The sequence below is a fragment of the Condylostylus longicornis genome, unplaced genomic scaffold, assembly GCF_029603195.1.
Source record: "Condylostylus longicornis isolate FDR11 unplaced genomic scaffold, ASM2960319v2 ptg000003l, whole genome shotgun sequence".
NCBI lineage: Eukaryota > Metazoa > Arthropoda > Insecta > Diptera > Dolichopodidae > Condylostylus > Condylostylus longicornis.
In genome coordinates, this window is record NW_026577972.1 from 930,969 (window position 1) to 950,531 (window position 19,563).

Sequence of the window (19,563 nt, forward strand, 5' to 3'; positions counted from 1 at the left end):
TGGCAAAAGTGGTAAAAAAAAGAAAAGCTTCCATCTAACGAAACCTTTCCAAAGAGCCATATCCCAGTCCACTAGCTAGATCATCAGAGAATTGATTTTAAACATTTTGATAAGAAAAAATGAAACAACATTAACAAGAATCAAGTGAATATAATTTAAGTGAATTAGATATTTAAACTATTTACTTGTACACCTCGCATTATTTGCCTGTATCTGTTTGCAAATTATTACACAACCAAATCCGTACGAGTATAATAATTAGTAGGATTTATAGAATTATAATTTTATCAAATTATAGTTCTTTATTTGTCATATCTTCTTGCCACCTCTTGTCACAAATTCACAATACCACTGTGTTTCAATTCGAGAACGATTCGAAAATCATAATACGGACGCAACATTATTTAACCCGGAGAGTACAAAGGGTGGAGAGAGTGTAAATATAAAAATGTAAAAATAAAAAATTTAACAATAAAAAATACTTACAATTATTTTTATTTCGATTTTTTTTTTTTTGTTTTGTTGTCTTTGATTTAAAAAAAAATTTATTTTGTGTGTATTTTACTTTTTTTTTTATATTTTTATATTATTTATTTATTTATTTAAATGGAACTTTAATACAAGATTACAGCACTTCTTGATTTAATTTTATATTTTTTTTCTTTTATTTTTTTTAATTTATTTTGAATTCTTTAGTTCTTTTTTTTTTTTAATAATTTTTATTTAATTTAATTCTTACTTTATTTATTAATAAACTTAATAAATTTTTATTTCAATTTTTAAAATTTACATGTATAATTACTAAGTAACGTGGTTGCATGTATGTGACAATTAATACAAATTTATGATCATCGATCTTAAATTAAAAAAAATATATTTTAACATTTTTCCATCTATATGTAAACATAGTATCTTCTAACTCGTAATAATAAAGTTAATTACATAATTTTCAAATAATTAATTAAAATATTAACACAAGTTCATATGCATATGTAATTATTCAATATGAATTAATTTCAATTTCAACTACTCTTAAGAATAATGTCTATATATATTTTAGCATAACAATGAGTACATACATATGCATATACATGCAAATTATTATAATTTCTTTATTAATCAATTGCTTATTATTATACTTAATAAAAGGAATTGATTTAATATTTTCAAAATAAAAATGTAATCATAAAAATTAAGTTTGAATATTTGAAGTAAAGTTTTATTGCACATATTCACACATATAGCTATAATACATACATATGTATATTCAAAAAACTAGTATAATAAGTATATAATTACTTATTATATGTATATATCAGATTATTATTTATTATGTATATACAGGGTGTTTCACATATTTTAGTGGCAAAACTATGAGAGATAGAGGAAAATGTTATATGGGTTAACTTTTATCACTCATTGTAGCGCATCGAAAAAAAAATCAAAATAAAATGAGAAAAATATAGTTGACCATACATATATGTTATGTATAACATATGGGACAGACTATGACTTTAATTTGTCCTGTTATAATTTCAGTACTATATGTAATTTCAATATTTTCTAAAATATGGCCAAACTACTATTTAAGTGCTATGGTAGCTACCACGAGGTTTAACGATTTTTATTACACATAACAGCCATATTTATTACACCACATATTTTATTACACATTTTATTAGGGTCAGAACAAGATAGTTGAAAACTTCGACCATCTGTATAATGTCATTGCCGAAGAAAAAATTTTTATCATTAAAGCTTTGTTTTGAAAAAACATAGTTTGAGCCCTACTTCCTCAGCATATAGTTTATATATTCCTCAAAAAGTTAGTAATACAATCGCGATCTATTAGCGCATCAGATATACCATAATCCCAGAGGTAACATTCACAAAAAAAAGTTAATCATTATATTTGCAATTGCAGATCCAATCTAACAATTTCACCACTATCTTCGATTTCACTGATAACACACGGAGATTTTTTTTTTGTGAAACTAAATTAACGATTATTATTAGAATTGCATTACAGTTTGTCAGAATAATAACACTTTTTGTCCTGCAAAAGCATTGTATTGATTTTGACACTCTGGCCCTTTATTTTTGATAAAGTTCCTGTACCCACGATTTAGTCGAATATTTTCTTTTAATATAAGAATCCCTAATTTTTATTTAAGCCATAATATTCCATCATTCATCCATTCTTGTTTTTACTCTCTCTAACCTGAATAGTTCTTGTATGCTTCTTGTATGCTACGCATATAATGCGTAACAAATGTTATCACTACCTATTTTATATTGTAATCAATAATCTTTTTAAATTTATTACATATCTTCCTTTGCCCTAACTTTAAAACATACAAAATATTAATAATTTCATGCTATTGTTTAAAAAAATAAGTCCGTAATATAGCCATTTACCTTATTTACTATATTTACATAGAATGTTAGTGATCTTGTTTTTTGTTAGTTTTTAGTTTCATCTATTCTAAATCATCGAATAATAGAAAAAAAAAATTTTAAAGTCAACAGATTTCGGTCAGTTTAAACATCTCTTCAATAATTTTGAATATTTTTTCAATAATATTTGATTAACTTAAAATGCAAGGAACAAACAAAAGGAGATAAGTGAAATTGATGAAATTTTAATTTAAAAAAAACTCAAACGCATTTATTAACGACTCGTTAAACTTTTTTCATTTAATTAAGTTAAAATTTGATTTTTATTTCATCGCCCCAATGGGCATTATTGAAACTCTTGTATACATAGTTTGGTTAAATTTTAATATAAAATATAATAAAAATTAAAATATATTCAAATGTAAAGTGCTTTTTGAATCTTTAAATTAAACAAAATGTTCCCTACCGTTTAATTAATTTTCACAAACGTCCACAAGGGCATTCTGAGAACCAATTCTCCTCCTAAAACCGTACTGCTTTTCAAGTTTTTTATATTTTTCAATCCTCACTTATTTTTGCAAAAATCGGAGGAACAGTAATTGGTCTATAATTTTCGACATCGGCGACAACATTAATTCCTCAGTATCGGCATTACTTTATGAATTTTTAATGGATATAAATTATACAATCCAATACATATGAATACAGCGTTGTAGAATTTTTGAGAAGTGACTACCGTATTCTTTTATAGTTTTTATGCTAATCCCACCCCTAGAGAATCCCATCCCACAGAATTTGTATTTTTTAAACTTTGTATAATGTCTAAAACATCAGATTTACTTATATCAACAAAATGACACACCGCGTAATTTATATTTAAAGTACTAAAAAAGTTAATATCGCTATGAGATCAGCTAATTGAGTTTGCAATCTTTTGTCCAATATCAACGAAATAATTATTACATTCGTCCTCAATTAAACTCATATATTTATGCCTTACCTCATATATTACTTAAGAAATACCACAACTTATTTTGGTCATTTTCATATCTGGTACTTTTACAATTTCATTTATTCACTACTTTTTACAATTTGATCTATTCTTGTGAAGTTATCAAAGAAAGAAGTATTCATGTTTATTATCTGATGGACTTCAGAAATTAGATTAGAGCACATATCATTAGGATTTAGTTGATTATATTTTTTCAGTGATAATGGACGGCTCGATGCCAATCTTAATTACGGGGAAGTTTGCTTGGGATTTAATTATATTTTTAGTATATGATTCAATAATACATTTGTTTAAGAAAATAGAAATAATAAAGTAATCGCTAATATTATTTAAATGTTGAAAATGCTTGAATCTAAAATTGTGTCAATCGTAAACATATTATCTACACAGGATCGATTTAAAGTCCTTGTAATACAATTATGATAGTGAAAATAGTAAAAAGAAGAGAGAAAATTTATGATATCATCTGTAATATTATTGTTTTCAAAAAAATTTATAATAGAATTGCCCGGCAATATACATGGCTGCTGGGATACATTAATAATTGTTTTAAAGTTAAATGATTTACTATTAAATAAAATTGCACTAAGTTTAATCGATATGACGTTTAAATAACCGTGATTAATATTATTAATAGTTTCGTATTTAATTGATCTGTGAATATTAATTGTAAACCTCCCTCCCATATGAGTCATCAAATGATGTATTGAACCAGGTCTTCCGAACCATTATAACATCAGGTAGGCAAGTAAATTAAACATATTACATAAGCATCTAAACTCAAGAGATGAAATACTTCTCGCATTAAAGGAAATAAAATTGAGGTTATGTGTATGATTTTTTGTATAAGTGCTAAAATGTTCAATGTTCTCAAAATTCATATGGTATTAACATAAAATAAAAATAAGAAATATAAAATTAAAAACAAACATATTGTTAAGATCTAGATTATATCTAGATGATAATTATCATCTTCACCATCACTTGTATCTGTAAGAGTTGTATTAATTTTTTGTTCTGAGCGGCAGCTTCCATAATTTTCTGAGATATATGACTATTTGTACTGTAATTAGAACCGCAGATCATTATTATTTGTCTGCTGGCATATTATGTATTACTATAATCAAGTCAACTTTTTCACTATTCGGAGCCTTATTTTGTCTTTTAATCTACTCCTCATCATATTTAAGGCTAAGAAAATTTACCAATTCACACAAACCCTCCACCTCATTATTTATATCATTTAATTTAGACAATATTTGGTTGAATTGAATTTGTAGTTCAGGTTCACCTAACGCACTAGGTTAATTTTTCCTATTTCTGGTCCTATTGTAATTTTTTTAGATGAAATTACAAAATATTTCAAGAAAATTTTAAAGAAGCGATTTTTATAACAATACTAAACTTCTTTTAACTAAGTTTAGTTAATTTAAGTTTTTATATATTAAATATAATTTTTTTTGAAAAAAAATTAAGTAGAGCGGAAAAAAAAATACGTCTTGACACATTTACAGTATTGCCAAACTTTTGATTGCATACATTTAAGATGAGACAAAATTTACTTTTTGTCTCACCTTAAATGTATGCAATCCTTGAAATATTTTGATATATGAATGCAGTATTTTCACTTTTTGAAGGGAAAAGTGTTGCATTATAAATCATTGGGTACGTTCAGCCAGCTTAAACGTTTTGATGAATTGCAGCGCGTTATTGATTATCGCTGCAGAACTCCACTGACCGGTTTGCAGACTTTCTTTTTGGTTTAAAAAAATATGACATTTGGTACGAATGACGACTGTCAGTTTTATATTTTTTTATTTTTAAATTTTTAAAAAGACAAACAAAATGGAGAATGATGATGGTAAGTAATAAAAAGTACTTATGTTTTATAATAATACAAATTATAATTTAAATAAATTGTCTTTGTAAAATGTTAACTATTTTTGACAAAATTTTGGTTAAATTGCTTATCAGGTTCGGGTAGCTCCCATACAAGTCTAAAAGCTAATTTTAAATATTTAGAAAAATTATAAAGTGAGATTCATGAAACTTGGCAGTCGTATGTCCAATTATAGGTCAGACATATACATGAAGTTTCTATAGAATGGTTTCAGAAGCTCGAGTAATTGTTATATAACAATGAAAGGTGCAGGGTATAATTCAATCGGTTTATACCAACTGAAATTTTTTTACTTGTTTTTTTTGTTAGTTTTTGGTTTAATTTTCAGTACTTATAATAAATTTTACAAAAACTTCAGTTTAGTTGGATTTTTTAGTTTGAGGTTAAAATTTAAACATTTCAAACTTTGATTAAAAACTTTCTATACGAAACTAATTTAGTTACAATAAAAATTTCAATTGTAAAATAAAAAATTTATGCAATGTAGCAAGTTTCCAATTGCTGAAAATGGATTTTCACTACGCAATAATAAAGCAAACAGCGTAGTGAAAAAATACAACCGTTTTAAAGTTTTGCTACGGTATTAACACTGCATTTAAACAATAGTAAAAAATTTTTCACTGCAATAAACTTTTTTTATTAGATTAAAATAAATTTGCATTTTAATTTTGCTTTTGAATAAAATTAGCAAAACACTCGTGTAGGTGATGTAGACATTTCTTTTTTCAAACTCTTGTATTATTTTAAAATATTTTCAAATTTACTTGAATGACAAAAATTTATTTGAAAATTACAATTTCTTTTTAAATTAAATTGCTTCTTGTCGAGTTATACAATTACAGTTTCAAACAAATAAAAAAAAGAAAAAAAATTAAAAAATATGTTAGATGACCTTCCTTGTAAGAAACATTTTCAGTAATTCTTATAACTTATATGTTGCAGCAGAAAAACAATAAATGTCTTCATTGTGAAAAATCATTAAAACCATAAATTTTAAAATGTCATTAAAAGGGTTATCACTATTAAGATTTGCTAAACAATAGTCTCTCTACGCACATACTGTATATAGAGAGGTTCGAATGGAAGATCAATTGAAACAATATAAATATAATGGATACGGACAATTAAACAACAATCAGAAAATTTTTGTAATGAAAAAATATTTATGTTCAGTCGACCCTCGAAAAATACAAAAATATCTAGTGAAGAGTAATCTGGCACAAGAAAATTCAAGACTAAATCCAAATTTAATATTGGTAGAATAATATTAACTGAATTCCGTCATCTCGATCAAAAAATATTTTGTTTGTGCTTAAAGAAATGTAGCTGTTGAATATTATGAATATTATAATTCAAAAATAAATAAGGACTCCAAGAAAATTGAATAGCAAGAAATTTCTTTCAGTATGATATTAAGTAATAAATGATATGCACATTGAGCGAAAAACCACAATGGTTAATTTACATTGTTCAGTGGAAACTTTATTTTATTTATGTCTTTTATTTATACATACTGAGTATGTGTGTCTCTAAATTGTATAGGATTACATCTGTGATACAGGGAATTAAAGTAAGTCGCTTACAAGTGAGCTCGGAATCTACGAAGATTTGCGTATGCGTTACAGGATGGAGCTCAACCTAAGTATTTTTTATATTTTTAATAGTCATAAAACTTAACGTGTTAATTTTATATTAATGTTTTTCAAAAATATCTGAAATTAGTGTGATTCGCACTAAGCGCATCTAGTAATTTTTATAGTTTTCTATTACTTTTGCTTTAAAGTTCAGAAGTATAAATTTATAGAGATCAGCTATTTTTTTACAATCCACAAAGTATAAATACAGTGCTGTAATTATAAAATTACAATGCACGCATATATATTATCACCGCACACATGTAAAATCATATGACATAATGCCGTTTTTATCAGTAAGTACTTTTAAATTTACGATGTTTTGTTAAGAAATTTAAAATTTCCTAAACGTGTTAAAGCACGATCATTTGTGAAGCGAAAAATTTGTGAAACGAAAGTGTCGAAAAATTTCATTGTCCCAACAAAAAAAAAAAAAAAATAGTATGAAATAAAAAATAAATTCGAAATAAAACAAATTTAATATTGAAATGATTAATGTACAAGTATACAGAAAACTACAAGTTTATTATACAGTACAAAGTAAAGTGAAGAACATTTCGTCGGCAATTTCTTCATACCTCTGTAGCTCAGTTGGTAGAGCGTCCGCCTAGAAAGTGGTAGGTCACTGGTTCGAGTCCAGTTCGAGGAGAAAAATTTTTTAATTTTTCTGCCTTTGACTCATTTCTTTGATTACGTCATCCGTCTGTTCTGCAGTTGTATGAAGAAATTTCCATTAAGTTAAAAATATTTATTATTAAATGAATTAAACATAAGAAATAAGGATGGAAAATGAAAATTTTATTTTGCAGTCAAAACGAATATTCAAATGGTTTTGGTCTTTTATAGTTTGCTATTCGAATGGAATTTAACGGAACTATACTGGTGAGTTCAAATTAAATGTTTATTATATTATGTTCATTCATCATTTTCAAAAATGTATTACACATAACAGATACATATACAAACACAGTAACTAAATGTATGTAAATTTTTATTTCAAAGTATACTAAAACATAGACTCGATATATAAACTGTAAAATATTCATTCAATGTAATCCAAATTCTATTTGTAGAAGAATTGGCTAGGACGTACTCGTAGTTAATAATTTTGTAACGCAATTGAATTTTTTTAACTGTTTCTTTTTGTTATGTTTTTCTGGAGTTAAAACACACTACAACTTTTATAAATAAAATTTTATTAAGGATTTAATAAATATTTTGTAAGATGTTGTAGTTTTAGTATGAAAAAGTTCTGTTGTTTGATATTTGATTGTGTGATACTTACATATTTACAATTTTTTTCAGAAAATGACATTACATTTGAAAATTTAAAGTATTTGATAACAGAAGACATGAGGAATGCTGTAAAAAGTATTAGACTGAGAGTCAAATTTCGGGAAAAATTGTTCTTTTGGTAATAGAAAAAGGTAGTTAATAAATTTGTCAAAATATGGAAAGAAATTATGCATGTAATAATTTTTAGTACGGTATTGAAGACGAAGCTCTAAACCTTCGTACAAAAGTTCTTTCTTGGCTTACATGGATTTCCAGTAAAGAATCAGGAGCGTCTCAACCAACTGACAGTTCGTCTATAATAATGGTACATCCAAATAAAATTATTTTAGTTGAATATATTTTTTTTAATTTGGATCTTCTTTCCAAGATTTAGCAGCAGCTTTATTACATTCTACAAAAAAAATCATTTATTTTAAACAATCTCAGAAAAGATTGGTTTTCAATCATTCTAGAAGAAAATATATACACAGTACGAGTAATTTGAGCAAAAAGCTGTAAAATATTTTAAATATATTTCCAGATGAATGTAAGATAAGTAAAAATATATTGACTTTTGAAACTTATTAATATTGTATTTTCAGGATTACTACTTCACTCCGCGACATAGAAAGAAAAACCCGTGAGATAAATTGTATGACAAATACATTTGTGAAGAAAGAAGGAGAAAGCAATTTATTAAGCGAAGATAGTCCTAACTGCGATATAGATGATACCACACTGCAGTCGTGGAAAACATCAGTGAACAGAGATTCTTTTGACTAGGATGACGTCAAAATAAAATGGGAAAGAACTTTTTATCTGAAACAAAACGAAATAAAATCTAAAAAACATAATCTTGATATTTTTAACAAGTGGTCAAATTACAAAGATGCAGGGGGCCCAGAACTGAACAGAACATTTTCTAAGTTTACTAGCTTAATCAAAACTAATCAAAACTTATTTTAAGTATTAGAATAAAATATGAAAGTCTTCTAAAAATTAGTTTTGTACAACTTTTAAGAATTCAATTTGTTTTATCAAATGCGTAAAAAATTTTTTAATAATAGATTTTTAGAGACTTTAAAAGGCTTTACCTAAAAAAAAAGCATAGCCTTTTAGGAAATCGGGAAGACTTAAAAAAAAAAAGATACCACCATACCACGACAGTCAAACACATGATAAAAAAAATTCAATACTATCGGTAAGTATTTTAGCTAAAATTTACTAATTTGAATTTATATTTAAATTTGCTGTTTTTATACTTTTAGATTCTATTGTCTATATATATACAATTTTATTAAATGTTGTGATACACCATTCAGCAAGATTCAAGAATGAATCAAGACCATCCGAAAGACAAACCTTCAACTTCGGATGCCTAATAAGCTCTGGTGTTGCATTTAAAAACTATAAAAAATAAATAACAATTCAGCCAATGATTATTATTGTAGAACCCAATATTTTTGAGTTAAGCAAATTTTATGTTTATTAAGACAAGATATTGTATAAAAAGAAAACTTTCTTTTCAATGTGTTCATAGCAATGGACAATATTCGCCTCAGTCGAAAAATATGAATACCATATTTTTTACATAGTGATGAATTTTAAATCAATAATCCTTTAGGAAGTCACACCGAATCAAAATTAGGTTGTTACTATACTTCTTCTATTGTACCTCAACATATTTTATATAAATTAAATTTCCACTTTTCGGTATGTATGTGGAAAAGATTTGAACTTGAAAAATTTTTAGAAATGAGACTGTTTTTCTCATTTAGTACAACAATTAAAAGCTTTAACTTTTTTTTTGCCGTTGTTGTGCAAAAGCAGAATTTAATACCAAAGGGAGGATTGCGAGGATAAACATCTCTACAGAAATATTGAAAATTAAGAATCGGGAATTCCAAAAATTATTTTCTACATGAGTTACCAAGTTACAAATAATTTCTTTTTCAGTATAGCTCAGAAGACATAAAGTGATTAAAAACAATAATCTCAAGATGACAGTGAAAGAAGTTTGAACTTTCAAACACTTGTTATGTTTAATAATTGCTGATTTTCTTCCAACAGATTATCGTGCTTGGAAACTTTCATGTATTTTAGTTGATTTAGTTGATATTATTTTGGGATTTATTTAGTTGATATTTCTCTTGAACCTCATGACATTGATGGACTCGAAGGTCCAATAACATTTCACCATATACCCTATATTTCGTTATATAAACAAACATTAAAGCCTAAGCATCATTTTTTAACCCATTGTCTGACTGCAATTAAAAAATATGATTGTTTAAAATACTCATGATTGATGAGATTAGAATCATAAAATGTATTTTCCCAATATATCTTAAAGAATGAACATGCCATATTCATTATTTTTAAAAGATGGATTAAGATTTGCTAACTTTTTGCAAAAATATTGTAATGGATTCGGTAATGATTTTAACTATGAAAAATATGAAACATGCGAATTTTCAGTCATTACTAAATAAAGAAACTTATATAAACCGAATTTCTAACTAAGTATTTGTTTAAAATATAGAACTATCTCTATAGTTATTGAAAATTAAACATATTTTTATTGACAAAAATGATAAATTTGTTATATGTATGTAATACAGTTAATTTATATAAAGTTGGGTCAAACTAACGGTTTGTAATGTAGCACTTTTCCCTTCAACAAGTGAAAAAACTGCTTTTAAAAACAATCTAGCGATGTACTACATTATTAAAATTACATTCATTCACATACCAATATATTTCAGAAATTGCATACCTTTTGGGATGAGCATGTAAAAACATTAATATTTAAAATAAACTAAAAAAAAATTAAAATAGGCGTTAACATAATACTCGAGTTTAAGGGTTAATTCCATGGGCTTAGAAAAATAATTATATTTTTTAATGGCATGGCATTTACGGTTATCTTTCAGATTTTTTAGAAATTGGGTGTCGCTGCAAAAAATAGTACGGAAATAGCATTTTTTAGGTTTTAGAAAAACTATGAGAGATAGAAGAAAATGTTACGAGTATATGGGTTAACTTTTAGCTCTTATCGTAGCACATCGAAGAGAAAAAAAGTAGTTTTTTAAAAGAAAATTAAAAAAAAAAAAAAAAATCTGACTTTGACGAGCTGTATCTCGGAAACTATGGCTCAAATCAAATTAATTGTCAAACTAAAAATAAAGCACAATCAATCGTCTGTAAAACAAGCTCCCAATGAAAACTTTATGTTGTACGGTTTCGAAGTTATAAGCATATATTTATATGCAGAAAAAACTCGGTATTTTTTTTTATATTCTTTTCAACAGGCTGTAGCTCGAAAACAAGAATATCTGTACCCCCTCCCCGTCCCCCACTACAATTATTTGCTGGAAATTGATCAAAGAATCATCCCTGAAATTATTTGCCATCTTATGCGAAACACCCTGTACAGTATATATATGAATAGGTATAAAAAGCATGCATCAATGTAGTTTTTACTATTTTCGGCATTCAATCCATATTTGTTACAATGTAAATTTCTATCGCAATGATATAATATTTGCGTATTTTCAGTATAAGTGTACATCTTATATGCATGCTTTTACATTTTTTATAGGGTAAATGTATATAAAAATTGAGTAAAATTTACATTTCATATATTTTAATTCATATACTTGAGCTTGCAAATTTATATATAATAAAATAGAAAAAAAAACTTTACAAATTTTTACAATTTTGCATTAAAACACGATGAAATAGTAAAACTACATTTTTCTGCATCAAAACTTACAGATCAAGAGATTTGTAGGTAAAAATTGCAGTGACTTACGCTTAATAGAACAGGAAAAAGCCTATACATTTGGATGATTAAAGTCTAGGTTAAAATAGATTCACAAATTAAAATTCGATTCGGGGTTAATCGCGTAATCGGGGTAAATAAGTAAATACATATGAGGTGCATTAGTGGCCTAACCAAAATTTTTTCCTAAATGGCCTAAAGAATTGTTCTATTTATTTCAAAATACTTAGTTAACTTCTCTTTTCACTCTATTTTGACATAAGTTTGTTTTAACCTTTTAAAAATGTTCTTAAAAATTAAATATTTAACTTTCAATCACAATTTACCCGAAATGTCATTTTCACAAGTAGGCCACTAATGCGATAACATTATCCGAAAAATTGTTCTATTGACACATTGATTATTATTAACTACTAATCTTATATATTGTCAAATATAACGTACTTGAATTCAATTTGGAGAAATGCATCAAAAACGTGTTTAAATAGACTTGATTTTACTCACAAAAGGTCGTAAAAATAATAAATCTTTACCCAATCGGGCATCTCTCCTCCTTAATTTATTCTGTTAAATATTTAAGCCTCGGAAATAAATGCAGAAGAGAATTATATTTTCTGGACTACAAGATAATTAATAATTTAATAAAACATAATTTTTTGATTAATCTTAACATAGATAGTCGTAGCCATAAGACAAGGAATAAAGCTAATTTTTAACTTTCATTATTTAAAACTGACAAACAAAAAACAAATTGTGTATACACAAGTCTAAGTTCTTTTAATAGTTTAGACAACGGCTTACAAAATACAGTTTCCAATGGCTTGTTAAAAAAAAATAAAATGCTTATATTACCTTAATAACCAAAAAAAAACTAAAAATGTTAAAGTGTCTAAAAAATAAAATAAAGAAACAATAAAATAGAATAAAATAAAACAAAATATAAAAAAGAAATTATGAAAAAGCTATAATAATTATAATCCAAAACTACTTGACAGTAAAATATTATAATCTATAGTCCATACAGCTTTGGCTACGGTCTACTTAATGCTAAAATAAAATTATTTTATAAAATCAAACGTTATATTCCACAACTATAAAAAATTTTTAAATCATATTTAACAAATAAAAATAATAATTATATTAGCTTAGGCGAAAGTTAAGTTAAGTATTTAAAAAAAAATCATCATTTTGATCCTAGCACCTCCATCTTGAAAATTTTGTAAATTCAATTATTAATTCAACTTTATATTTTCGAGTTTTTTTTTTTTTTTTTAAAAATTAGTAATTGTTGAAAAAATAACTGATACGAGTAATATTATGTAGTAATTTCAAAAAATATTTTCACTTTCTGATATAAAAATTATTGTTATCTGCTTTTAAATTACGACTGGCTCTCTTAAAAAAAAAAAAAAAAAAAAAACAAAAATTAACACAAAACCTGATGTGGCCAGCACATAACCGACCGCAATGTATAGTGTCTAGATTAATAAAAGTATTGCAGAGGATTTTGAAAATGCCTTTTAAACACTTTTTTACAATTTTAAGGACACTAATAAACTTTTAGTTAACATGCCTAGAAAAATGTTAATTTGGCTCTTAGAAGAGTTTCATTTTGTGCCGTCCAAATTATACGAAAAGTTCGTCAGTAACTTCTGGTAATAACCAAAACTCAAATATTGAATTTGAAGAAATTTCATTAATCTGTTCCGTAGACATGGTAAAAAATGAAAAATCGACCTCCAGATCAATTTTCGAACCCTAATCTTTCCAAAAAATTTACATGTTCATTCTTTTAACACCTGGAATTTAAATATTAAATTTAAATAAAATCGATTGATTATTTCTTTTTATATACGCAAAAATGTATATTTGGCCCGTAATAAACGTCAAGTTGTTGACACCTGATTTCTTCCAAAAGTTAGGAGGTTTTGCGTACGGTTGAATGAAGCTTATATATTAAATTTCAAGAAAATCCGTTGAATATTTTCTTTACAATGATCAAAAATGTAAAACATTCCACTAAAAGATACAAGTGCCAAGACCTGATATATCCCAAAAGTTCATCAATCCGTGTCATAGTCGCAATAAACTTACATGTAAAATTTCATCAAAATCGCTTAGCCGAACTTGAGATACACGCGCGCACACAGACCGACAGGTTTCTAAAATAATTTATTTATGCTTCGCTTCAATGAAGAAGTGCTTTCCCACCGAAAACTCAATATGCAAAATTTGTTGCCATCACGTAACCTACCTTATTATATACACAATGCGGTCGGTAAAAACAAAAAGCAAATACATAATTGAAATTTTTTTTGTGTTATGGATTCTATGTACTTAAATATAGAGATTTAAGACCTGATCGTCTATCTCGCTATTTTACTCGTAAAATGAGAAAGTGAGTAACTATCATATACTTGTATGATGTAATTTTCGAGTGATATCTCGTTTTTTTTGTAAAATGTATACAAAATTTATTCACTTTGTTTTTGAAAGTGAGACGTTCAGTATATAATTTGAGAAAAAATGTAAAAATCCAATTAAAAAAATGAGTAATCTTATTGGAAAAGTGGAACATCCATTAGAAAACACTGAGAATTCTGAATTGAAAGTGAATAAAAAATGAGTAAAAGAGAGAGGTATACGATCCGGCTGTTATTTAAGTAATGTGGAATTTCGGATTATAACGTTGTCGTATATTTATAAAACACTGAAAAAAAGTTTCTTATTTTTATAAAATTTTTTTACAAATTATAATTCAAAAAGCTTTAAGTAAAGAAAAAAAATTTAAATTAGTGTATTGCTATGCTGTACAGAGTAATTCATTTTAGTTTGCAGTTCTATAAAAGTTCTTTCACAGGACTTGTAATAAAAAAAATGTATACTACTTTTTTTCAGCTGTTTATTATCTTATTGTTTGTTTTATTACCTTTCGACTTCGATATTTGTTGCAAATATGAGTTCTTATTGGCAGTACCATTTTTTCATTGTATATTATTGCAGTATTAAGTTCATATATGATCTGTGCTATTCAACTGCACATATAAGATCGGAATTGATTTAAATTTAATGTAATACTATCGTCAAATAAAACTCAATTTTTGACAATTAATAAATTTTGAAAAATGGGCAAGAACGGAATATCGTTTTGAACTTTATGAATTCCATAACATTATTTTCATAGGTATACGCATTAATTTATTATATCAGTGAAAATGGAAATTTTTTTTGTCTATTTCTATGTTCTTTTATTTCATTTGAAATGAAGAGGTGAAGTGAAATGAACCTGGCATTGAGTTTTATTATATTCTTAATATTCCTTCTTTGCAATGAACAAAAGAAAAAACTTGTTACTAGCTATGTCAAAGTTGAAATTTAACACACAACATGTCCTTTGAATACCGAATTTAACTGAACCTTTACAGAAGCGAGTTATTGGCATAAATGTTAAAGATATGATTAAAGCGATACATGCATTAACAATTACACAACGACACTTGCATTAACGGTGCGATTCGTACATTTAATATCCTCTTGTCTACTGAAACAATATTAATTAAGGGCAATACAAATTAAATCAGGACAAGGAAAGTAAATATTAATTCAGGGCAGTTATACCATTTTAATTTAAAAAAAAGAAAGTGCCGAAAATAGACAAAAGAAAAACCATAATGCAAGGGTTGCCGTGTAAATACATGAGCTATTAATATACTTTTTTTAATAATTTTTTGTAACAATGAAATTTTAAAAATTATAATTTCAAAAACAATCATGTATACACAATTTCAAAGGCAAAATTCGCTTTGTAATATGACAGTTCATTTTATATAATACATATAAAATATTTATTAAAATGTATATGTATAACACATTTTTACAACTTTCTATAACCAATTTTAATATTTTTAAAAATAAAAAATTACTTTTTCATTTTTATTTTATTTGAACATGAATCTCTCAAAGGAAATATACTGGGCCATTACCAAGTAATTCGATTTTTGTATTGCAGAAATGGAAAGGAAGTATGTATGTACCACACAAATTGATTGGTAATACCAATTTGGTTAAGTACGTACATACCTATTCAAATGAAATTTCAAATAATATTTAAAAAAAAAATTAAATATATTTTATAGATTATGCTGCATAAACTATTACATTTCAATTACATCTTTATATAAAAGTTATGTGTAAGTACTTTTCCATAGGTAAGTACCTACTTACCTACTTTATATGTATACATGGATGTGTGTTTTGTACCGACATATATGTAGGTAATAATTTTTATTTATTTTTTAATAGGTAGATAAGTATTGTTTTTTTATACCTATGTATTTATGTAAATGAAATAAATGGTTGAATGAAATTTTAATTTTAAATTTTTTCATATTTTCACTATTTCTAATAAAAAAAAAAAACTATCTTCCAACATATTTAAATTTTGTATTTAATTAAAATTGAAAAAAAGCATCAACACTTTGTTTTTGTGCCTAGGTACTCTCTATTATTTGTTGTTATTTATTTTGAATAGGGTTAGGTGGTAAGTCTTAAATATATATGTATAAAGATGGTGATAGTGTTAAATAAAAATTTGTTAGATGTTTTACGATATACATACATACATATATGTACTTTATATGGTATTACGTATAATTTTGTATATAACATACATACTTATATATATATTATATAAATACAGAAGAATCAGATTACAACACCGGTTTTTTTTCTTGTTTTATATTATGTAGCTTCGCAGAGCAACAGCGCCGCCACAAATATTTATATGAGTAACCTAATATCTGAGAATTTACGGTATAATGTACGTACACATATCTACATATATACACATATTATTCTTAGTTATTATTCTTTTCTGTAGGTAACCAAGGAAATTTTAAAACTTTTTTTTTGCTCTTTTTTAAAGCTTAAAAATAAAACAAAATATTTTTAATTTAAAAAAAAAGAATAAGAAAAATTCAAATAAATTTTTTTACCTTCCTGAAATTTTTCTGTTTATTTTTTTTTTTTGTTAATTTCTAAAATTCAATACACACCAAAATATTAGGTATTTAAAGTCTATACAGCAAAATAATATTTTTTTTTTTAGGGTAAGAATCCAAATAAGCAAAAATATTAAAATTTATTTTTCTTTCTTCGTGTTTTATTAATTTTGGTAGCTATTTTTTTTTTAAATTTTTTCAAAATTCGATTATTGTGAACTTTAATTTTTGTTTTTTTTTTTTTTTGAAAATATTAAGTACAAATGGCCACGAACACAAATATTTTATTGTTTATTATGTTTACGTATTTTTTATTAATTGCTTTTGATATTATTTTTTATAAAAAAATAATATTTTTTTTAAACACGTTTTTTCTCATAATAAGTTTTCATTACAACACAAAAAAAAAAATATTATTAACACACGCAATATTTCTTCCCCTTCATCAACAAACCGCCAACAACTACTAAACGCGCGCGGTATACAAAACAAAAAAAAAAAATTCAAAAAATATTGTAAAAAAAAACGGGAAATCGAATACACATAACACAACATAATAAAAAAAATAAACAGGGTTGCCAATATGCAATTCTTTTTATGGAATATAAATGATAGATTTTTTATTAAATGTATTCCAATCATTTGCTCAAAACTGCTCATGAATAACCAAACCTGAACATAGCCTTGAACAAATAAGTAATGTAAATTATAATTTGTACAATTACGTTATTTTTTCCGGTAGATGCAAATATAGTATTTTTAATTAACATTAGATAATCCGTTTTTTCGGACTTATTTGAACATTCAATTAAAAGAATTAAGTATACTATTTAAAAAAAATAGTTATACTAAAAAAAATTTAAGGTTATATTTCACTCACGCATATATTGCATAAACCCAAATATTCGCATTACCTCCAGATATTTTGTTACTATAGTTCTACTTTTTTAAAAGCACATATAAGAAAGTAGTGGTACTGCAATTATTTTTAGAAGATTAACAGAATGGAAGAATTGCTATTCATAAAAAAGACTTCAAACTTATCTCATAAATTCAGAAATAATTATTTTCGCGAAATTTGTTTTAAATTAAATAAAATTGAATAATGAAATGAAAAACCTTACACTTGTGCCTTTATTTATGTATTTTATCTTAATAGTAGCGACTTCGGCAACTAAAAATTTAAAAGTTTTTAGAAATTTTCAATTTATATACAATATTTGAAAATAGCAACCATAAATATTTAATATAACTTATTTTAAAATTATTTTGCGTTGGAATTTGGGGTTGTTTGGCAATCCTTGCAAAAAAAAATAAGTTTTTCTATTCCCACTCTTTCTTATTTGTATTTGGATTGATTTCTTACTCTGTCAGAAATATAAACATAGCAATTGTCAAATGTCATATGATCCATAGACATATTAATAAAGCTTAGATTGACAGTAGAAAAACCATTTTCAATCAAAAATTTAAAAAAATATTGAGGTCCAATTTTTAAATATCGTCTAAAATATTTTGCCGCCGAAAAACAATTCGTATTTTTCCAATGAATTAGATGAGTGAAAAAATTATATCGAGAAAAAAAAAATTTATAATAAAATCGTAAATTGTATATTCTTCAAGTATTGCGGAAGGCATACTAAATAACGTTGGTAAACGTATACTAGAATTTGACATTTTTGGGAATTATAGATATCCAAAATGTAGTATCTAAAAATATCGAAAATTATTAGAAGGCAAAATATTTATAAATGAAACGAAACTTTTAAATAAGACAAATTTTAGTAGATAGATATTTAACAAATCAGTATTATTTTCTTATAAAGCAATTTTTTTTTCATTTTATTGTTGGTTTTATTTTTTTGTGTATGCATGTGAATTTTTTCATGTACATAAAATTTTTAATATAGTTTTTAAAATAAGGAATATTATTGGTAGATTATAGGCTCTAGCAGTTTTATTTCAATTTTTCACTTATTACAATCTGTCAAAACCGTATGAGTTTTCAAATTATAAAATTTTTTAACAAAAAACAGACACATTGAAAATCGTATTGGAAAAAATAGTATAAATACACCCTACCTTAAGTCTCTTATTATGTCTATGATTATATCTAAGATTAAGCACAATAAAAATGCAAAAACTTTAACTAAGCTTTTTTTGTTTACGGAACTCTACAAATTCTGAAACTTCTAAACAATCTACCGTTCGAAAATAACATAAATCTCATTGTTTTGAGAAATTATATCCCAATACTTTTCGCCTTCCTGCAAAATAAGGAAAGTTTAACAAGATTTGAAGACTTAAAGAAAACTTACTTTAACACTCTTCAATATCTGAATCTGCCATTTTGAAATTTAAATTTAAATTAGAAAAGAAAAAAAATTCATGAGGCAGCGACAAAATTTATACCAGAGGTCTGCGATACATTTCTAACATTTCTTTATTGCAGATTGAATTTCCGAACGCACTTTATTACAGCCAGTAATTTCCGAACGATCTATATTTTTAGTGTCTGTAGCGTGAATTTTCGAGCGTACTACAAGTTAGAACTATTCTAG

The 19,563-nt window shown here is 25.6% G+C and overlaps 1 protein-coding gene across 12 annotated transcripts in view; it reads right to left on the bottom strand.

Annotated features, from left to right (window-relative positions):
- Nucleotides 1-19,563, bottom strand: part of LOC129606370 (plasma membrane calcium-transporting ATPase 3) — a 198,515-nt gene that overhangs the window by 170,146 nt on the left and 8,806 nt on the right. For 7 of the 12 annotated variants that reach the window (XM_055516768.1, XM_055516760.1, XM_055516711.1 and 4 more), the window contains one exon: nucleotides 487-856. The exons of 3 other annotated variants lie outside the window; for them this stretch is intronic. The gene's annotated coding sequence lies outside the window, so the exon portion shown is untranslated. Of the gene's footprint in view, nucleotides 1-486; nucleotides 857-16,996; nucleotides 17,478-19,563 lie in introns of those variants that run through there. 2 more of the 12 variants (XM_055516719.1, XM_055516693.1) reach the window with 1 other exon arrangement.